The sequence below is a fragment of the Schistocerca gregaria genome, chromosome X (assembly GCF_023897955.1).
Source record: "Schistocerca gregaria isolate iqSchGreg1 chromosome X, iqSchGreg1.2, whole genome shotgun sequence".
Classification (NCBI taxonomy): Eukaryota; Metazoa; Arthropoda; class Insecta; order Orthoptera; family Acrididae; genus Schistocerca; species Schistocerca gregaria.
In genome coordinates this window covers 188709434-188732819 of record NC_064931.1, presented here as the reverse complement: position 1 = coordinate 188732819, position 23386 = coordinate 188709434, and the positions used below count along the sequence as shown (strand labels likewise).

At 39.0% G+C, this 23386-nt stretch overlaps 1 protein-coding gene across 1 annotated transcript in view; it reads right to left on the bottom strand.

Moving 5' to 3' along the window:
• The window catches only part of LOC126298476 (dynein axonemal assembly factor 11-like), a 307265-nt gene that overhangs the window by 12397 nt on the left and 271482 nt on the right, over positions 1 to 23386 (bottom strand). The window lies entirely within an intron of this gene.

Sequence of the window (23386 nt, the reverse complement as noted above, 5' to 3'; positions counted from 1 at the left end):
AGTTTACCCTTCATTGCTGGTGGTGGTTTGTCCACCACCAGCAATGGAGGGTGAAGCTTTGACAATGTCAGCCACTTATACTGATGAAACATCAGAAAAATTATCAAACAAATGTCAGCTGAAGAACTCGAGACAGAAACCAAAAAGTAGTTTGGTAACCTGTGACATGCTAGACTATTAGGCCAGTCTACAGATGTCTTTGAGTATTAAATCAGTGTATATTTTTCTTTGGACACTTGCTTTCGTGACTGAATATATCATGTGGCATACTAGTGTAGGCTTACGAGAAAATCAGTGTTACGAACTGAAATTTTTGCAACACGTAGATACTATTGTGATTCTCTTTGCATATTTTAAATGTGTTGAAAGTATTGTGTAATGGAAAAGTGCAAGTGTTTTGAGTTATTTGCTCATCTGAGATTTTTATATCTCAGATGTATAAGGAAAAGTATAGTGTTTCAAACGCTACCTGAACCCATAAAGAGCTCAACTAAGATCTTTGTTGTATCTAAGATCCAGACCAGATAATGGCTAACCATTTATTTCAAAGTCTTTGCTACATCGTTTGTTATGGGAACATATTGGTAAATGGGGGGGCATTCAATAAGTAAGGCAACACATTTTTTTCTTCTGAAAGCAGGTTGGTTTTATTCAGGATTTGAATACAAAATATTATTCGCCACCCTCTTGGTTACAAAACCTTATTTTTCAATATAATCTCCATTCAATGTGATGGCCTTATACCACCTTACTGGGATGGCATGTATGCCCGCATGTTACCATTGTACTGGTTGATGATGGAGACAACATCAGGCTACATCAATAACCTCCCCATCATCCATGTACTGCTTTCCATACAGTGCATTCTTCATTGTGCGAATCAGAAGGCATTCAGAAGGTGTGAGATCCAGGCTGTAGGGTGGATGAGGAGGAACACTACTATAAAGTTTTGTGAGCTTCTCTCAGGTGCACAAAACTGTGTCAGGCCTTGCATTGTCATGGAGAAGGAGAAATTCATTTGCATATTTGTTGTGACATTGAATTTCTTTCTTCATTTTACTGAGGGTAGCACAATACCCTTCAGAGCTGATCAATGCACTACATAAGAGGACATCAAACACAATAAATCCTTCAGAGTTCCAGAGGACTGTCTCCATCACTTTACCGGCTGTGAGTGCGAATTTGAACTTCAGGGAAGAGGTGGTGTGGCACCACTCCATGAAGGGCTGTTTTGTTTCTGGTTTGAAGTGATGAACCCATGTTTCATCGCCTGTAATGATGTTTGACAAAAAATTGTAATGATCAGCTTTGTAACATGCAAGCAACTCCGCACAGATGATTTTTTGTTGCTCTTCATGGACTTCTGTTATCGTGTCAGCATTACCAACACAAACGTCCATTTGAGCAGTGAGATGTTTCATTGTGATTCATTGATTGAATGAGAGTGTCTGCATGTTATAACACTGCAGGGGTCACAGCTGTTTGCACCCCTGAGAAGTATATGTGACCTTGTTGCGATAATGACATATGCCTAACCTAATGGCAAATGGTGCTTTCGTTCACTGCCAAGTCTCGGTAGACATTCTGCAAGTGCCTATGAGAATATGCAGTGCTCTGGTTTCCTGCTAAATGAAAGTCGATGACAGCTCTCTCCTTGCAATGGACTTTGGTTGCAGATGCCATTTTGAAGGCTACAGATAGTGCAACCACCTATCAAAATTTCATGAAACTATAAGGGCTGAAGTGAGAGTATTTCACAGTGTCCTACAACAAATTCCTCCTTTTTCAACCTAATTTGTCCAAGAAAAAAAGGGAAAAGTGATGTGTTAATTACTAAGTGCCCCTCATAACTTTGTAGTTTAAAGAAAGGAGCTAAGATTGGCTCCTCATGTGAGCAAGGAAAAGTTATCTTGTTTGTTGAAACATACTTTAGTGTTCTGAATGGCTTTCATTGGTTTATCTTTGAGGTGCCACAGCATAACGTTCTTCATTCAGTTATGACCATGCACAAAATTACAAGATGAGGCACTGTGAAAGCCAACTCCCATGTGCAGAAGTTGCACTTAAGGGATTCATATTTGTTCAGGTTTTATACCAATTCACTCCTCATCATGGATGCAGTAGTGGCAATGGGATAATGGATCCAGGCTTGTGGTAGTGATGGACAAATATGCCACTACTACTTGGAAGAAATCTGAAGATGATGCTGGGGGTGCAGCACATCTGCTGCGAGTTACATCTGCTGTAAGTTGTGTCGTGTATTGACTGTAAATCTTTTTGATGGTTTCTATTACTTGTGCTGAGATTGTGAATCCATGGACATTCATTACAGTCTTTTGTATATTTGTAATATCTTTTTGTAGCTGTAACCGACAAAGGTGTCCCTTGAATACTTAAAAATAAGGGCCTTACTAGAAATTTCAGAAATTTCACATGTAACCTGAAAGTACACTCCTGGAAATGGAAAAAAGAACACATTGACACCGGTGTGTCAGACCCACCATACTTGCTCTGGACACTGCGAGAGGGCTGTACAAGCAATGATCACACGCACGGCACAGCGGACACACCAGGAACCGCGGTGTTGGGCGTCGAATGGCGCTAGCTGCGCAGCATTTGTGCACTGCCGCCGTCAGTGTCAGCCAGTTTGCTGTGGCATACGGAGCTCCATCGCAGTCTTTAACACTGGTAGCATGCCGCGGCAGCGTGGACGTGAACCGTATGTACAGTTGACGGACTTTGAGCGAGTGCGTATAGTGGGCATGCGGGAGGCCGGGTGGACGTACCGCCGAATTGCTCAACACGTGGGGCGTGAGGTCTCCACAGTACATCGATGTTGTCGCCAGTGGTCGGCGGAAGGTGCACGTGCCCGTCCACCTGGGACCGGACCGCAGCGACGCACGGATGCACGCCAAGACCGTAGGATCCTACGCAGTGCCGTAGGGGACCGCACCGCCACTTCCCAGCACATTAGGGATACTGTTGCTCCTGGGGTCTCGGCGAGGACCATTCGCAACGGTCGCTTCTGCCTTGGTGACAATGATGGTCGTATGCGTGTTTGGCGCCGTGCAGGTGAGCGCCACAATCAGGACTGCATACGACCGAGGCACACAGGGCCAACACCCGGCATCATGGTGTGGGGAGCGATCTCCTACACTGGCCGTACACCTCTGGTGATCGTCGAGGGGACACTGAATAGTGCACAGTACATCCAAACCGTCATCGAACCCATCGTTCTACCATTCCTAGACCAGCAAGGGAATTTGCTGTTCCAACAGGACAATGCACATCCGCATGTATCCCGTGCCACCCAACGTGCTCTAGAAGGTGTAAGTCAAGTACCCTGGGTAGCAAGATCTCCGGATCTGTCCCCTATTGAGCATGTTTGGGACTGGATGAAGTGTCGTCTCACGCGGTCTGCACGTCCAGCACGAACGCTGGTCCAACTGAGGCGCCAGGTGGAAATGGCATGGCAAGCCGTTCCACAGGACTACATCCAGCATCTCTACGATCGTCTCCATGGGAGAATAGCAGCCTGCATTGCTGCGAAAGGTGGATATACACTGTACTAGTGCCAACATTGTGCATGCTCTGTTGCCTGTGTCTATGTGCCTGTGGTTCTGTCAGTGTGATCATGTGATGTATCTGACCCCAGGAATGTGTCAATAAAGTTTCCCCTTCCTGGGACAATGAATTCACAGTGTTCTTATTTCAATTTCCAGGAGTGTATTTGTGCTCAGCTGTTGTATGACAGCCATTTTATTTATGAGATGAAACTTTTTCTTTTCGTCAAGATGAAGAACTTGTGAAGTAAACAAGCAACTGGAGGGGGTGGGTGTTTCAGATAGATACCATAGTCAGTAGTTTCCATCTATTCTGTAAGAATCACAAAAGTAACTTAATCATATGGAAGGACAGTGGTGGACTTTTTCTCTTTGTGTCTGGTATTTATTAGCATGCTTTTATCTTTGGATGAAGGTGAGTTCATCACAGGTGATACTTGGATTTTTGTACCATATCGGAACAAATCCATCACTTTGCATTGTGTGCTGAAACTTCTTAGTGGGTTAAAACTGTGTGCTGGACTGGAAATCAAACTTGGAAAGTTGTCTTTCATTGGTAATGCTCTAATCAACTGAGTTACCCAAGTATGGGTCATAGGCCTCCCTGACAGCTTGAAGCCTGCCAGTGCCTGTTTCTTGCTTTCCACTGCACATTAGATTGCCATGAAAGCCAAAGGGAACAATGTAAGGCTTGTTGTATGACATGCGCTGTACCATTAAATGTTCACTCACATTCTCTCTGTCACTGATGGGACCAGCTCATTACAACTTGATTCATTTTAAACATACTGTGTGACAATTTATAAATTCAGTTCAGCATCCTTTGGGTGGAAGGGTAAATATATTAAACACAACAATCAGCGAGGTGTAACAACTACATGTATTAGCTATAAAAAGATGTGTGTGACAGATTAGATTAGATTACATTTTTGTTCGCTAGCCCCAGAAATAAGATGATTCTCATGGGTGTGGAGCCTGTCAGAAAGCATAACAAAAAACACAGAACATTTGAATATAAAAATCACTTCCCTGATCATTTCTCAGTAAATTTTAAAGATATGTGAATACATTGCAGTAAACTGAAACTATTAACATTTATAGAATTGATACAGTGTTAGAATGAACCATAGTTACGTTCTTTTAATAAATGTATCATATAACAGAATACCTGCTCTTGACTGTTGTGACCAAGTGCTATCAAAACTCATATTACACTGATATTTTTTCTTAAGCTAATCTAACAGGCCCTGTTAAGATATTCATCTACAGAGAAAAAGAAGTTGCCAGCAAAAATGTCTCTCAAACTTTGTTTAAACTGTGCTTTATCTGAAACCAAATTTTTAATGGTTACTGCAAAACGTGTTTCCCTGTGTATTGGACTCCTGTTTGGGCCACGGTAAGTGATTTTAGATCTTCATAAAGATTGTTTTTATTCCCGGTACTGATACTGTGTATTGAGCTACTAGAGGGAAATAAACATAAATTATTTGCGACAAATTTCATTAAGGAATAAGTATACCGAGAAGCAGGGGTTAGAATACTCATTTACTTAAACAGATTTCTACATGATGATCTTGAATTTACACCACAAATTACTCTTATTACACTGATACTGTGTATTGAGCTACTAGAGGGAAATAAACATAAATTATTTGTGACAAATTTCATTAAGAAATAAGTATACCGAGAAGCAGAAGTTAAAATACTCAGTTCCTTAAACAGGTTTCTACATGATGTTCTTGAATTTACACCACAAATAACTCTTATTACACACTTTTTCATTCTAAAATCTTTTGCTTGGTTTGAGGAATTACAATGAAAGTAAGTACAGTTTTTATATTAAATTGCCTACATATAACATCATTTTCACAGCAAATACAGACTTGTTTAGGTATTCAGCAATTCTGTTGTATGCCCTTCCCAACTGAATTTATTATTGAATTGTAATCCCAGAAATCTAACACTGTCAACCTCTTTGATCTGCATGTCTTCATATGATACACACGTGCTGGGAGGAAATCTCTTACAGGTTCTGAAATGCATATAGTGGGTATTCTCAAAGTTTAATGAGAGTGAATTAGCTGTAAACCACTTATTAATGTCAGTGAAAATTTGATTAGCAGCTTTTTCTAAATATGTACTTGAGTTTTATCCATTGCAAAGTTTGTATCACCTGCTTAAAAAACAAACTTTGGATCTCACATTGTAACAGATGAGAGGTCATTAATATAAGCAAGGGAAAGCAATGGACCGAAGATGGAACCTTGAGAAACACCACACATAATTAATTTCCAATCAGATGAAGGCAGACTGCTTACTTCAAGGTTATTCTGCAATGAATTTAGTTGTTTCCTGTTAGGTAAGACTTGAACCATTTTGCAGTACTTCCAGTGAGGCCATAATATTCTAATTTGCATAAGAGAATGCCGTGTTTCACTCAAAGGCTTTTGAAAGATCACAGAAAATGCCAGTAGCTTCTAATTCGTTATCTAATGAATGAAGTACATTCACACTGTATGTGTAGCTAGCCTTCTCTATATCGAAACCCTTAAGGATCCAAAGAGTGACTTGGACAATATATTATTTGCAGTCAGATGCTTAAGAAGACGCTAGAACACAAACTTTTCAAATATTTTTGAAGACGCTGGAAAAAGTGCAATTGACTGATAGTTTGACAGTATCTCTTTATCCCCCTTCTTATTTTGAGGCTTAACTTCAGCATATTTTAGCCAACCTGAAAATGTTCTGCTGACAATAGATTGATTACACAAATAACTTGAGACTGAACTCGATTCATGTGAACACTACTTGATTAACCTTGTGGATATGTTATCATAACCATCAGAATACTTTAATTTCAAGGATTTTGTGATAGTGAGTGTCATTTCCATTTTACTGAAGTTATTTGTACACTGGTCTCAGATATTCCATTGCACTGTTTACTGAACCTGACAACCCCAAGCTGTCAGTAACAGAAAACAAAGTACTTGTTTAAGAGGTTTCCAACACTTCATGCACTTGTTAACAATGTCTCATTTATTTTTAGAGTGATCTGTTCCTCTTCCTTTCTGGTCCCACCTGTCTCTGTCTTCACTATGTCCCATATAGCTTTTACCATATGTAAGTGTCCTTTTTCTCAAAATATAGCTGCTTAAATTTCTGGATAACTTGCTTCAGTAGTTTGCAGTATTCTTTGTAATGCATGACAGTGCTAACATCAGAGCTGTTCCTCAATAGTAGATACAGTTTCCTTGTTGTCCCACATGATACCTTCACTCCTTGTGTAAGCCATGGTTTATTTTTAAACTTCTGGTTCATTTGAGTTACCTTTAGAGGAAAATAACATTCAAATGAGGAAGTAACTTTATTAATGAATGTTTTGTACTCTCCATTGCAAATATCTATCCAGGTCATGTCTTTGAGCAATCTGCCAAAATTCTCAATTTTTGACTGATTTATTACCCTCCTGTACTCAGATTTGTCAGATTTTATATCCTGACAAGTTTCAACATTTAACACAAATGCTGCATGTCATGATGAGATAGCCCATTTACTATTGGGTTTGTGATGGGTCATTTTTCCTTGGATTTTTCTACAAAGATACTACCAATGGCAGTCTCAGAACATTTACATATGCTAGTTGTAAAATTCACAGTAGGAATTAAATTAAAGTGAATGAGACATGTAGGCAAGGCTACACTCAAGATTATGGTAGCATATGAGGGATGGGTATAGAGAAGAAATCACAAATATTTACTTAGCAGCAGCAGTAGCAGTAGTAAATGTCATCACATCACTAGTTTAGCTGTCTGTTGTGATATTGCTGCAAGCTGTGGTGCATACAGTATGGTGTAGTGGTTAGTGTCATCAGCAGGAGAGCTGTAGGTCATCAATTCAAACCCAACCATCAATAATTATTTGTTAGTTACATAGTTAGTAGAACTTCTGAACAATTGTTTTATCAAAATGATGTGTAATGGGTTGGTTTACAGAATGTATTTGCCTAATTAGTGTTAAAATTAATGAACAAATTACTTAATATTTATCATTTCTGAAAGGTTCTCGAAATATCTTATTCTTTATAAACACCGGCGTTCATGGATATGTGATGTCTGCACAAATAGTAGTACTATCCATTCAGGAACTTAGTTACGTACTGGCTGTGTGTTGTTGCTTGTAATAAATGTGCTTTCAGTGCTGAGTGTTGTATTTCACCAACATCTCTTCTTTTGGATTTGAATTTGCATGTGGTTATGACATGACAATGTTTATCCTAGTACTTATTGTAGAACCTCTTACACTTGCATTGATGTTACTATCAATAATTATGTCATGATTATAATTCCACTGAAATAAATAGCCCTATGTTTTGTCATTCAAAATACTATTACTATACAACAATTTCACTTCTTACACAGTGCAGAAGATATTCAAATCCTTGTCTGCACAGATTCTCAATTGCTGCAATTGATAGTGTTAATGTGTTAGTCAACTTATTCTATCACTTTTTTAAGCCCAATGTGTCCATAGAAATTAATGCCATTCGGTCTGGAGTTCAATCTGGTACTTCCATTAAATCTGTTTCCCCAGTGGTGTTATTCACAAAATTGAACACTTGAATTGATCCTAGAGGCATAATTAGTTAATCCTTTCAAAGGCCAATGATTCCTAACCACATAAACACATTAAAAACATAATTATGAGACTAGGTCACTTACTCATTTTCAAAATTTGTATTTCTACTTTTTTTCAGATCAAAATTAACACAATGAAAGAACCTATTTTCTGTTAAATTTATGGAAACATCATCAGTGGCAAATGGTACATGACACGTATACATCTTGGTCTCTTGTCTCTCACTCTTGTTGAACATAAAGAATGATGACTGTTTGTTTTTCCCAAGTTGGGCACATTCTGGTTTGACAAGTCATACACCCTCTGGTACTTCCATCTTTGCTGAGGAACCTTAGTGGTCTTCCTTCCTGTTTCTGAAATAAGAAGCCACCAATGAACTGCCTTTCAAGTCACACATAAACTCAGTGAATGAAGTATCTATTCAGCTTCCATAAAATATGACAGCACCTACAACAGCCAAATCAATTACGAAATAAAAAATCAGATCCTACCATTTGTACTAACACTGATGGGTTGTGTAGTGTTCTCCAAGTTGAGTAAAGGTATTAACAATTTCCATATTATCATTCTATCTGTCAACAACAGGCACAGAGCTCACAATCATTTTAGTTCCATCCATTTTTTTAGGGTTTACTGATGCTAAGAGAATTATGGTTGTCCTTCGACAATATGGCAGTAATTCTATTTTTGCACAGAAACAGCAACCTCTTCAACTTATGTTTCTGTTCCATCACTTGAGGAAGCCCCGTACAATTGAATCTCCATTTTCAGAAGCACTTTCCATTAGTTCAGTGTGCTCAAAAAAATTAAATGGAAAAAAACAAATGTGATAATTTATTTCCAATTGATATGTCTTTTTCTCCTTCCTCTTCTTCTCCTCCTTGCTCTGCACTTCACATACTAGGCAAATTGTCTGTTATGGCCTTCTTTTTCGAGGGCATTTTTAATTGAGAGCATTTACTGAGAGCCTTTGGTCACTTATACGGTCTGCATGTTCCTTCCAGTTTCCCTATTTCCTTTTATTTTTGTTTAGATAATATATTCAAATTTTTTTATTATACCTTCATTTCTTTTATGATCTTTTGAACAACCTTCCACTCCTCTTAGAAACCTCATTTTGTAAGCTTGTATTTTACTTCACTTGGTTTCTTGTACATTTCTTTCCTGGCTTTATTCTGCAATATTTTTACAATCATTACAGATAAGGAAGAAAATTTATTTAATTTTTGGTAATTCATACGGTTGTATTCATATGTGATGTCGAATCATAGATATGAGGGAGTGCTGAGAAGTACTGCCTCCAGAATTTTTTTAGGTGAAAACTCAAAGCTTTATCAATAAAACTAATAATATTAACATTCTTATCTTTACTTTACATGTCTACATTTTTATTTCCCAACAAATTTAGTATGGCGATGAACACATTTCTCCAAATGAAAGGCCAGTTTCTTGATACCACAACTGCAAAATGCTTGACTTGGTTGATGGGGAGTCACCTCTGTTTGTACAGTTTCATCACTATCAAAGTGAAGTCCTCGGGTGTTAGATTGTTACAGTGCTCGTGTGTGGGCTGGCATTATCATGTTTTGGACAAACTATTTGAATTCAAAGCTCGATTACAGCATGCTGTTTCTCATGCACTGATATAATTACATTATACACTGCCATGTTACACACTAGAATTCAGAGCCCTCTAATGGCAGAGGGATGAAAATATGTAGATACAAAGAATAAAGACATAGAATGTTCATAACATTTGTTTTATTTAAAAAGATTAAAGAATTGCACATAAAAAATGTGAATGTATTACTTTTCAGCATGCCTTTGTATTTAAAATGTTATTTTACTCCAAAATTTTATTATTCAAGAATACTTTTGATCTTCCTGGTTGTATAACCTGAAATGCCTTCACATTCATCTTATTTACAGACAATTTTACATTGTATTCTGAGGCTATCTGCAGCAACTTATAAACTCCCATTTGAAGGTTATCTTTATTCTCTGCAATCAGTGTTAGGTCGTGTCTACAGCACTGCAGAAATGAATGTTAATTCACCGCAGCAAAAATCTGTTACAACAATAAATGGATGACCACTCCTAAACAGTGAATTGCATTGTAATACGTCTGACCACGACCACTTTTGCCAACACGCCATGAGCGGTCGAGGAGGAGGAGGAGGAAGCCGGACCCCATGGGGTAAGCCCCTGGGGAGAGGACACTGCAGTCATTCTGCAAGGACATAGCGGGAAGCCGGGGTGGACACCCATGCATCACTCAAGGAGGGACACGATGAGAAGAGTCTGTCTGACAACGAGAAGTGTGCCGAGAACTACAGCTATTAGGACAGAATGCCAAGAATGTATGTGAGAAAGCATCTGAGTCCTTCTGCCCTGGTGGCACTCACTTTACCTGCCTTTGGCAACAGGAATGTGCCAACTTTTCCAGAGCTCCATGGCACAGCAAGCAGCGTACACAAAGCACGAGGAATTTGTGCAGGGAGGCATGTGAAAGAAGTCAGCATTCTTAAGATGTTTTTTTCGACAGTGAGGAAATTCCTTATAAGCCACGGATTCAGGTAGATTTTGAGACAAAGCCCAAACATCAGTCTGTCCAGGCCTCCCACAGGGAGAGCAGTTATAAAGAAGTGCTGTGTTCCTGCTCTCCCAACAACCTCAGAATGCAGGGAAACATCTTAAGAATATGAATTAATGAGAAAGATGCTGATTCACGAGGCACATGCCATCCCACACCAGATCGGAAATTTCCACCCCGCAAGGAGAAGCGTTGCGATGAAATGGCAATCTGTCATTGGGCTGCACTGAAAATTTCACCCACTAATGACAATGCTGAAAGGGAAAATATTTCAACGAGGAGTTGAGGTGAGAGATGGATGAGAAGGGAGAATGGGGAGTCATGGAGATAATGCGGAAGCGAGTGGACAAGGGCGCTCTTCCAGCCAGTGCGAACGTCTGCCTTCCGACACTGTGACAGCACAGCTTCAGTCACGCAACTGACAATGGGCAGACAATGTGGAGATCGTAGCTGGGTCCCACTGCGATTGCTGATGAGGGCAGCCAATTCATGCCGCACAGCTCCAAGGCGACATGCTGCACCAATGCAGCGCCTGCCACCGAAGTCAGTATATGACGAACGATAATGAAGAAGGGTGAGATGATTTGTTCCCTCCTCCTTCCCCTTCTGCTTAATAACTGAGTCGTGTCCACGCCCAGTCAAATAGACACTGAGATTTGTTATTTTGTGTTGGTTTGTGTAAGCAGCATGAAAATAAACACATTTCTTTCATGTTTTGATCAGATAAGCAATCTTTTACATTAATACATGTACCCCATAATTTTTTACCCTTTGGGTGTGATTTAATTTAATTATTGATATCAATTGTTGGCTCTTAATGTGGGGCAATCTCATCAGTCATCTGCTTGTCATTTCACGTCCAACAGCAGAAAGAAGAATTCACAGTTAACTATGAGATCACTACAGTACGTAAGCATCATGTCTCCTCATTCCATTCAGTTTGTTGGTCTAATAATAAATGTTCCACCTGGCATTAAAAAAATGAAGATACTATTCAAAAATCTTTTCTTTGCAAAACATGTGAAAATATGACAGCTGGGTTTTCTATTCTACTCATAGAATATACACTCCTGGAAATGGAAAAAAAAATACATTGACACCGGTGTGTCAGACCCACCATACTTGCTCCGGACACTGCGAGAGGGCTGTACAAGCAATGATCACACGCACGGCACAGCGGACACACCAGGAACCGCGGTGTTGGCCGTCGAATGGCGCTAGCTCCGCAGCATTTGTGCACCACCACCGTCAGTGTCAGCCAGTTTGCCGTGGCATACGGAGCTCCATCGCAGTCTTTAACACTGGTAGCATGCCGCGACAGTGTGGACGTGAACCGTATGTGCAGTTGACGGACTTTGAGCGAAGGCATATAGTGGGCATGCGGGAGGCCGGGTGGACATACCGCCGAATTGCTCAACACGTGGGGCGTGAGGTCTCCACAGTACATCGATGTTGTCGCCAGTGGTCGGCGGAAGATGCACGTGCCCGTCGACCTGGGACCGGACCGCAGCGACGCACGGATGCACGCCAAGACCGTAGGATCCTACGCAGTGCCGTAGGGGACCGCCCCGCCACTTCCCAGCAAATTAGGGACACTGTTGCTCCTGGGGTATCGGCGAGGACAATTCGCAACCGTCTCCATGAAGCTGGGCTACGGCCCCGCACACCGTTACGCCGTCTTCCGCTCACGCCCCAACATCGTGCAGCCCGCCTCCAGTGGTGTCGCGACAGGTGTGAATGGAGGCACGAATGGAGACGTGTCGTCTTCAGCGATGAGAGTCGCTTCTGTATTGGTGCCAATGATGGTCGTATGCGTGTTTGGCGCCGTGCAGGTGAGCGCCACAATCAGGACTGCATACGACCGAGGCACACAGGGCCAACACCCGGCATCATGGTGTGGGGAGCGATCTCCTACACTGGCCGTACACCTCTGGTGATCGTCGAGGGTACACTGAATAGTGCACGGTACATCCAAACCATCATCGAACCCATCGTTCTACCATTCCTAGACCGGCAAGGGAACTTGCTGTTCCAACAGGACAATGCACGTCCGCATGTATCCCGTGCCACCCAACGTGCTCTTGAAGGTGTAAGTCAACTACCCTGGCCAGCAAGATCTCCGGATCTGTCCCCCATTGAGCATGTTTGGGACTCGATGAAGCGTCGTCTCACGCGGTCTGCACGTCCAGCACGAACGCTGGTCCAACTGAGGCGCCAGGTGCAAATGGCATGGCAAGCCGTTCAACACGACTACATCCAGCATCTCTACGATCGTCTCCATGGGAGAATAGCAGCCTGCATTGCTGCGAAAGGTGGATATACACTGTACTAGTGCCGACATTGTGCATGCTCTGTTGCCTGTGTCTATGTGCCTGTGGTTCTGTCAGTGTGATCATGTGATGTATCTGACCCCAGGAATGTGTCAATAAAGTTTCCCCTTCCTGGGACAATGAATTCACGGTGTTCTTATTTCAATTTCCAGGAGTGTAATATAAAACATGGAAATATTAAAAAAAAGTATATTCAAAGTTACTCAAAATTATTATTTTTCATTTCCACACCATAACATTTCATGTGAAACTGACACACATAATTACTAGAAAATTTTAAACAATGAGTGTGTCAATTACATGGTAGAATGAAAGCATTCTTGTTGAAAAAGGCATAGGTTAAATGATTTAACACACTATGCACTCTGTAAATGAGCACCAATCATTACTTCAAGTATTGAATCATAAAACTCTGGTAATACTGGTGAACAATTGTTTTGTCATTCCTTAACCACAAGTTGCTGCCTTCCTTAAAGATGTAACTCTGAAAAGTGTAGAAACACCTTTGGTGATATGGAATTGTAGTCACAACTGTTACTTTTGTGTACTGCAAATTCAAAACAAAGCCAGTTAGCTGAGCATCCTGCAAATTAATTAGCACATTACCTGTAATATATTCATTATGAACACTTAAAACATAGTCCAACTGTAATACCTATATACTACAAAGCAGAATATTTTTTGCAAGATTGTGATGTTAAACTAGGCAATAAAAAGTGCTAAAAGTCAAGGCCCACTTCTTAGAACAATGCCCTAAAAATAGTGAGCATTTTGACTTGGTGACTACAGCAAAATTTTACATATTCAATATCATGAGGTTTCTTTTTCGGTGCATAGCTCTCTCATTAGGCATTAAACTGATTAAAATGATTTAACAGTTCGACTATCTTAAAAACAGTTATTCAGTCATTAAAATGGTTACATAAAAGAAATACTCAACATAAGCTTAGATACTATTAATTAACAATGGTTTCTTGAACACTTATGTTTATCAAACCATAGGAAATCAACTATACTAAATTTACAAAACAGTCATCAAACAAACTGTAACAAATGTAAGTAGATATGCAGTGAGGTATAAGCTAATTTTTAATTTTAGTCAGGTCCCTTTTTTCTGATTCAGTCTGAGGGTTAAACCCATAAAAAATCTAACTTAACATAGGCAAGATGGACGTTTAGTATGTGATTATGTTAAATAGCTGCCTTAAATATAATGAGGATATAAATACATATTTTAGTTCCATTTACTGTAAAGAAATATAAATATATTTTTACATGGATTATAACAGAGGTATGGGTTAAAATGAGGAAGTTGACTTATTGCTGAAAAGTCTGTTTTTTGTGACTGAGTGTTCACAAATAAACAGACAAGTGCGGAAGCTCTGGCAGTGTATGTCTGTCTGATAAATCATTACAAGTTTGATACACATACATACACAGTATATTACTACAAGTAATAGAACCTACTCAAATCAAGAACTGTTAATCACAGACAAACTGGTAAGTAAGTCACTGCTTAATGAAAAAATACATGGCTTATACTGCCAATATATAAAGGTTAAAGAAAAATAACAACATATCAAAAACATGGGTATCAGAAATAGCTAACAATGATCTGTACAAATAAATACGTTTAAACCCTAATGTTCTGTCACTGATCACGCCATTTCAGATGGAGCACAGGTTTTGATAGGATGGCAAGGAGAAGTGTCCTATCCAAAGGAACCATCATGGCTCTCATCTTAAGTGTTAATTTTTCGATTGTGTGAAAGTAGCAAAAGTTATTCCAATCTTTAAGGAAGGCGATAAAAATAATGTGGAAAGTTATAAACCCATGACATTGTTACTTGTGTTTGATACTCTTCTGGAAAAATTAATATATCAAAGGCTAATTACTTTTGTGGAAAGGAACATAAACCAGATAGTAGACTTCAGCTTATTGGTAGAATGCTGGGGAAATGCAATACGTCTATGAAGGAGATTGCTTACAAATTACTTGTGCAACCAATCCGACAATACTGCTCAAGTGTGTGGGATCCATACCAATTAGGACTAATAAGGAATACTGAACGTATATGGAGAAGGGCAGCACAAGTGGTCACAGGTTTGTTTGATCCATGGGAGAGTGCCACAGAAATGCTAAAGAAACCTAACTGGCATATTCTTGAAGAAAGAGGTTAACTATCCCAAGAAAACCTGCTTACCAAGTTTCAAGAACCAGCTAGAAATTATGACTCAAAGAATATACAAATATTAAGTCTTCCTGCACTCCATACATGAATGGAATGGGAAAGAAACCCTAATAACTGGTACAATGGGACCACACACTTTAGAGTAGTTTGCACAGTCCCATAACTTCAGAGAGAATAAATCTTCAGGTTTTATATACTTGTCTAGCTAATAGCTGACAAACAGGAAGCAGAAAGTAGCCAGTAGCAATAAAACACAAAGGTGAAGGACACATCAGAACTTACTACTCTGATTATGGAGCTATTGCACAAGTGATGCCCCAAGATTCAATATTTATAGCAATTCTGTTCCTTCTTTACATACATTACTTATAGAACTTCAGTACTACTACTGGTACATTATTTGCAGATCATACATTGACAGCAGAAATTGTCATAAGCTCAAAGAGGTCATTACAGAAGGAACAGGTGAGTTGAAGATTAATTTGACAGAAATGACCTAATAGTCAACATAAATAAAACCACCTTCCTGAGCTTTCACCTGAGAATCAAGAAATGTATGCCCGATATGAAAAATGTGAGTCTGAAACTCTGCTGCATCATAAACAAGATTTTTTGGACAGTGGATCCAGGATAACTTAAAATGGCAACCTAGTAGCAACAAAAACAAACAGTAAACTCAACAAATTGTGCTATGCCTTACACATCCTTGCATACTGAACAAGCCCAGAGAATGTTCACAGAGTTTACTATCCACAATTACATAGTGTTTAGCATCATATTCTGAGGATACACCAAACATACCTCAGACATTCTCCTAACCCAGAAGAAAACTATAAGAGTAATGAACAGTGCAAAGCCAACTGACAGCTACAGACCTCTCTTCCAAAATTCACTCAGTTTACCTCTTGAAAGTATCTATATATTCGAAACATTTAAGCTCATAAACAGCAGTATTGCAAAATGCAGCTAAAATGTATATGTCCATGATCATGGTACAAGACAGAAAATTAAATTCCATATTCAAATAATGTATACCTCTATCTTTAAAAATTCAACACTTAATCAAGGCACTCAACTTTACAACAGTCTGCAATCACAAATAAAAATCAAGAAGTCTCTGTCTTAGTTTAGCAGGAATCTGAAAACCTTGCTTGATCATTGTTTGTGCACTGTAACTGGAGTTTTTTCAATACATGAGCAAAGAAATATGAAACTGATTGCAGGAATTATTTTTGTAAAAGAAACAAACTCCAATGTAAAACATGTAAAACACTGTAACGTAACTGAAATGTAAAACATGTAAAATACTGTAACATAATTCAAATAAGTTGTAATTTGTAACCAGGCCAATCAGGTACTTGTTTTGTACAAGTGTGAGGGGGGATGTAAAACTATAATAATATGATACTAGTTAACACATACAAAAAAACCTTTTTTGGCTTTTCTTATCACATCACCTCATTTATCAACCATCAGATCATACTATCACTTGCCCAATATCTTAATGAATGTTTTGTGCATCACTATGTGTATATCTTGTACACTAAATTTGGAAGGATTGGCGAAGTTTCGATTCTCGCTCATAACAAATGAAAGCCCAGTACCATAACCGTTACAGTACCTTCCCTGACAACAGAGAACTGAAATGCTTTGTTCATATCAGAAACACCTCTAGTATCACAGTCAGACACACTCATAAATAAGTGATCTGCCTACAGATCTTGATAACACAATTTTTTTGTTTTTAAATTGGAAGACACATTGTATATTAAACTTAAAATATCTTGTATTGTTCATTTTATTTGGCCACATTCATACATGCTTTCATTCATTCACTCACCCATTCATCCATTTCCTGTTCTCCTGTGCCTGACACTCTGTGTTCTGTGCAGAAAGATCAACTACCAGATGCCTAAATTTACAGTTATCCACAGTTTAGCAGTGGTCATTGATGTAGATAGATAGGCAGTATGTTGTCATATTCACATAGGACAGGCCTGGACTCAGCGGGCAAAACTTCATGTGTGCACAATGTACTGCATGTGTGTGGCCCAGAGCTTAGCATGACTAGGCACTACTTGGTACAACTTAGTTTTGCTTGGTCTTTGAAGGATCTACTCAGTACACCATGGCATTTCATTTTGCAATTCGATGTGACTCTGTTTCTTTCAGCAATCAGTGAATTATTTGGTTGGCATGTCTTTCTCCTCCTTGGATGGTTCTACCAGTAACTAAACTACCGATGGCACAGCCTTCAGCTTCATTGAGGTGCATAAGCTCTCCTGCTGGTATTAAAGATGCCATCAACAAGGATGTGTCTCCTGGGAGGGCTTTAGCAGAGGGGTTTGACAACAAGTCTCACACCATAAGGAAGAGAGGGTAGATACATCACTGACCATCTAGCTTAGGCCAAAAGGTGGTATCCCCATCAGTGCATTCTGAGACTTTGGGCTAACAACCTACATTCATTAAATCACACAGTTTAAGGAATTTTAAAAAAGAAAAAGAAAGACTGACAATGACTTAACAGCCTTTGGATTGAAACAAGATTAAGAGAATTGGATTTTGGTATGTACAGATCCTCTACAACAGAGGAAAACAACAATCTATGGGAGATAAAGATGGGTTGACTTTTCTCTATTCAGGTAAACCAAATTCAGATGATCATGTGAATGGTGTTGACATAATGCTAAACAAAATGGTGAAGAGTGGTCTGCTGGAACGGAAAACAGTCTCTGGCACATCTCTAAAATTGTGGTCTTAAATTTTGGATACAGACTGGAACCATCATTCAATGCAAGGATCCAAATGAACAAGCAGGGACAGACTGCAAAAGCCACTTCTATGCTCAACTGCAAGTAGCACTGAAAGAGGTGAATGAGATTTTGTTACTTTAATGGGAGACATAAATACAAAAGTGGGCACAGAAAATCTCAGAATGGAGTATATAATGGGAAGCCAGGGTAGGACAAGAAAATGCCAATGCTGAACTCTTTATGGAGTTCTGTGCAAGCAAAAAGATAGCTGTAGGAGGAATGCTGTTTTCACACAAAAATGCCATAACATCTTGTGGGTGTCACCTGACCACAGGATGCAGAATCAGATCATTTTCCCCTAACTGGTAAATGGAAAGGATCATTGGTAGATATTAGAAATAAAACAGGAGCTGATGTAGGAAGTGACCACCATTTAATGCTAGCCAAAGTGCACTTTAAAATCATAGCTATAAATGAAAAAAACTGATTCCCAAAACAAGTGGTTTGATACCTCAAAGGCAAGGGGCCCTAAGGTCAAACAGGAGTTTAGAGTAGAACTGAGACCGCAAGAATGCGAGAAAGGAAGGGACCAATAACCTGCTCAGTGAAAAGCAAGGCAAGACCTTAGCTGAAAAATGAAACTGAACAGCTGGAAGAATGCCATAATCATTTTGAAAAGGTACAGACAGGAAAAACAGCAGACAATAGAAGAACATGAAAATGTAATTGAACATGAGAATGTAGACGAATATGAAGTACCAGAAGAATCAAGGGTGCAGTGTGTGGCAGAGAGGACATCAGAGTTTTCCTAAAGCAAACAGAGTGTGGTAGGATTCCAGGCTCAGAAAATATTTCATGAGAACTGCTAAAAGAAAACCTGTCAACAACAAAAGATCTGTTGTACCCTCTGCTTGAGAGGATCTGGAGTAGGGAAGAAATGCCACAAGAATGAGTGACAGGCATCTTAGTAAACTTACAAACAAGGGGGATGACATATTGCAATAACTGGAGAGGGGTCATGTTATCCATTCCTAGTAAATTTCTGTCACTAATAATCCTAAATAGAATGCAAGACTACCTTGAAATATGCTTTCAAAGGGAATAAGCTGGCATTTGTAGAAATCCATACCGTTTACATCAGATTAATACACTGTAAATCATCCTCTAACAATGTATGGGATATGTGGCTAGTCCATATCTAGTGTTCCTTGACTATGAAAAGGTGTTTAATTGTGTCCAGAAGATACCTGTGGAAAACCATGTCAAACTATATAATAATGCAGGAAATGTATGGTGGATACTCCTGCAAAGTAATGCACCTACAGAAACTGAACTCTATTAACATGAAGTCTGTGGTAAAACAGATGTGTGTTCTCTCTCCATCTGTCTTCTTAATTGTTATGGATGAAGTAAAAAAATAAAATAAAATAAAATAAAAAGAAGAAGAAGAAGAAGAAAGAGAGAGAGAGAGAGAGAGAGAGAGAGAGAGAGAGAGAGAGAGAGAGAGAGAGAGCGGAAATAAGCTGGAGCACCAGAGACCAACTAGATGACATTGATTCTGCTGATGATGCATATCTCCTCTCTCAAAACTGCAGGCACATTAAAGATAAACTGAAAGATTTGCAAGAACAGACAGGAAGGGTGGAACTTATTATAAATGTAGGAAAGACCAAATCTCTATGGCTAAATATGACTATTGATAGAAAATGTAAAATAAATGGGAGGAATGGAGATGTCGTTGGTGACTTCATGTATTTCTGAAGCGCTATAATTAAAACTGGAGGAGCCACATGTTCTGAGGGTTCTGTATAAGCTCATATATGTATATGTATATCTCATCCATCCCAGGAATCAAGAATCACTATGAATTTTACCTGTTATTGATATCAATACTGGCAAGATACCAGTCCCAGGAATTAAAATACTTTCGAGAATGTTTTAAGTTGTAAGTTTAAATTTTTTGCATAATTTCACATTTGCTATTGTATTTTTTCATTTATGTTATTAATTCTGAAGTTGTATTAACATGCTCACTTAAAATTTATCAGCAAATGGCAATAATGAAGTTTCCACAGAGGTGGTTGACCGATTCCTCATAGTTGAGCTAATTTGCAATGAAATATTTATACATTATATATGCAAAATATTTATACATTATATATGCAAAGTTTCTTCATAAATCAGTCTACTATAAAGAAAAGCTGTATCATAATGTCTACAGCAGTTCCTGAGATTAGTCCGGACATACAAAAAGAAAAGAGCAGGTGATTTATGGCAAAAAGGTATTTCTTATGTGATATAACTACAATTTAACAATTTTTGGATTCCCCTCACCCTTTATTTGTACTGTGAAACAGTAGAAGAGACGCTCAGTAGCTCGGTACAGGCTTTTGTTGAAGTTTCGAGAACATACCTTCACTGCGAAGGTATACCTCATATCACGAATAGACCATGAGGATAGAATCAGAGAGATTAGAGTCCACACATAGGCATACTGACAATCTTTCTTTCCACGAACAATACAAGACTGGAATAGAAAGGAGAACTGATAGAGGTACTCAAAGTACCTTATGCCACACACTGTCAGGTGGCTTGCGGAGTATGGCTGTAGATGTAGATGTAGAGACCTTGCTTCCTGGCAAATTGCATGATTCTAGGTTAATTGGAAATATCCTGCACATTTTGAGGGGCACATTTGTGTATATCAAAGTATGTGACATAAATGGCCATTTCTTTTGACTGCATTGATGTAGAAGATTAAATGTTTAACAACACCAAGGGACATTAGACCATAGTACATGACATGAATTTCAACTTGATACATTTACTCCTACCTGAGAAAAAGGGGACAGAACAGTCAGTCAGACAGACAGACAGACAGACAGACAGACAACAAACTGATCCTATAAGAAATCTGCTTCTACCGACTGAGGTACAGAACCTTAAAAATGAAGCATTCATCCAATTGCATCCCATTTCAAAAAGCAATAAGACTTCCTGAGAATAAAACTTCAGTATACAACAGCAACATAAAATCAATGTTGTTGTATATGTGTGAACTCTGTGACAAAAATCAGTTACCAAGAAAACAGAGACTTTTACAGACCAGTGCTTACAAAGAATCTTGACAGAATTTTGGCCAAATGCAATATTCAATGAAGAGCAGTGGAACCATACTAACAAAAATCCTTTGCACAAATATCTGAAGGCAAGGAAATGGAAGTAGGTTAGACAAATTGTGCATAAGTCAGAAGGCAAGAGAGAGACAAGCCTTACATTGAGATCACCAGCACTATCACAGAAAATGAAGACCGAGGTTAGCATGGAGGAGGTCAGTGGAAACAGAGACAACAAAAGCAGGACAAATGTGTGGAGAGACAAGGGCAATGATACAAAACAGAGACTGCTGGTGATGCTTCAACAAAGCCTTATGTCCCACCAATTGGAATGAAAGGACACAAGTCAAAAGTTCTTACTATCTACAGTTTGGCAGGATCTTAGTGCCAGCACTGTCTATCCTCCACTATTTGTTTATGTTATAAAGGAAGTTCACAGTTCTAATGACGGTTTGCACAAAAGGAGGCAATCTAGCAATTTATCATCACAAACCTTTTATGAATGGCAATCACAGTTCTGTTACAAAATGAAGCACCAGAATTCTCAATATCAATTAAGCAGTTGAATAGTCAATGCATACCATAAATGTGCTTTAGAAAGAACCCCAAGCACAAAGAATTTAGTCACCAATGAAAGAGCAAAAAATTACAATAACCAACACACAATTTTTCTGGAACTAATTGTTGTGCACATCAAAAACCACTATGTGCTAAATTTGCATGCGTGGATTACATCATGAAACTGGTTGTATTAAGAGCACATTTTCTGAAATCACACACATTATTACAGCCTCAATTTCTACAGTTTTTGACAGACCTGAACAAAGAGTATTGTGATGTTATATACTATTGTGAAGTACTTTGTTTCAGACAAGTGGCATCCCTGGAATGATATTCCAATTTAAGACCTGCAATTGTTGAATTCTGGAGGAGAAAGGAAAGAAAGAACCGAATTTAAAAAAAATTGGCATTGAAAGAATTACAAGAACAGTTTTCTAAATATTTCAGGACACTGCCAGTCTCTCATCTGTTTTTGAGTTGTTATAGAGACTGTTTGCTTACGTGACTGCATTGCCATCTAATGCAGTGCATTCAAAGTTCCTTTATTTTTAGGCTCAGAAAGCAGGGCATAGTAATGGTGGAATGTGTGATCAGGAAAGAGAGAGCCACATATTAGCAGAGTTCTTGGCCATCCCCGACACAGAACACTGCATGGTAATTGCAGCATAGTTCCTATATAATGTAGGTATCTTCACATATGGCCTGATTTTCTATTGAAGATGGAATGCCAGTGTGTGGACTGCAGTTGGTGGTAATGTGTGGTAAAGGTCTTTGATATGATTTGTCTGCAGAGGAATGTCTTTCGATGTGCAGGATTGGTATCAGGGATGATGTAGTTGTTTAGGATACTGGATAGGTTGGACAGCTGAATGGATATTACTGTTATGGATGAGTGTAGAATACCCCTTACCTCAAAGCACAATGTGAGATAGTCTAAGGTCTGGTGAAGGATGTGACAAGGTTTTTAAGAACTGGAAAGGAAGTAATGGTTGGAGGCTGATTCACTGTGGCAATGCGGTTTATGGTGTCCTATTAGAAATTTCAAGAGATATATATTTATGAACTAGCTGCGCAGTGTATTGTCTGTTCATCAAAGCTCTGGAGAAGTTGTCAGCATAGTTGCTTAACTAAAGGTTCCCACTGTAGATAGAGTTTCTAGATTTGCCAGTCGCTGCTGGGATGGATTCTTGATGTGGAATAGCTGACAACTGTCAACATGGGGCTACTGTTGGTGGTTAGAACAGTTCATGGGAATTGAGGTTTTTATGAAAGTAAGAGATATTAATTCTATTTTGATGATGATGTCACTAGACCTGGAACACAAGTTTAGATTGAGGATGATAGAAAAGAAAATCAGTGGAGTTCTTTTCAAGGGAATCACCCCGGCATTTTCCTTAAGCAATTTAGGAAATCTGTAGAAAGCATAAATCAGGATATGAACTTTGTGTCTCCTGAAAGTGAACCCTGCATCTTAATGCGCCACTTTGATATGTGATTTATTATGAGGGCATTAGAGAAGAGAAGATCAACTGCTACAAATGTAGCTCACTAAGTTGATAAAGAACAGCCGAAGGGATTTTGGGACTAAATGTTGAGGTTGTGGAAGAAAGAGCTGAGGCTGTAGTTGTCACAGGTCTAGA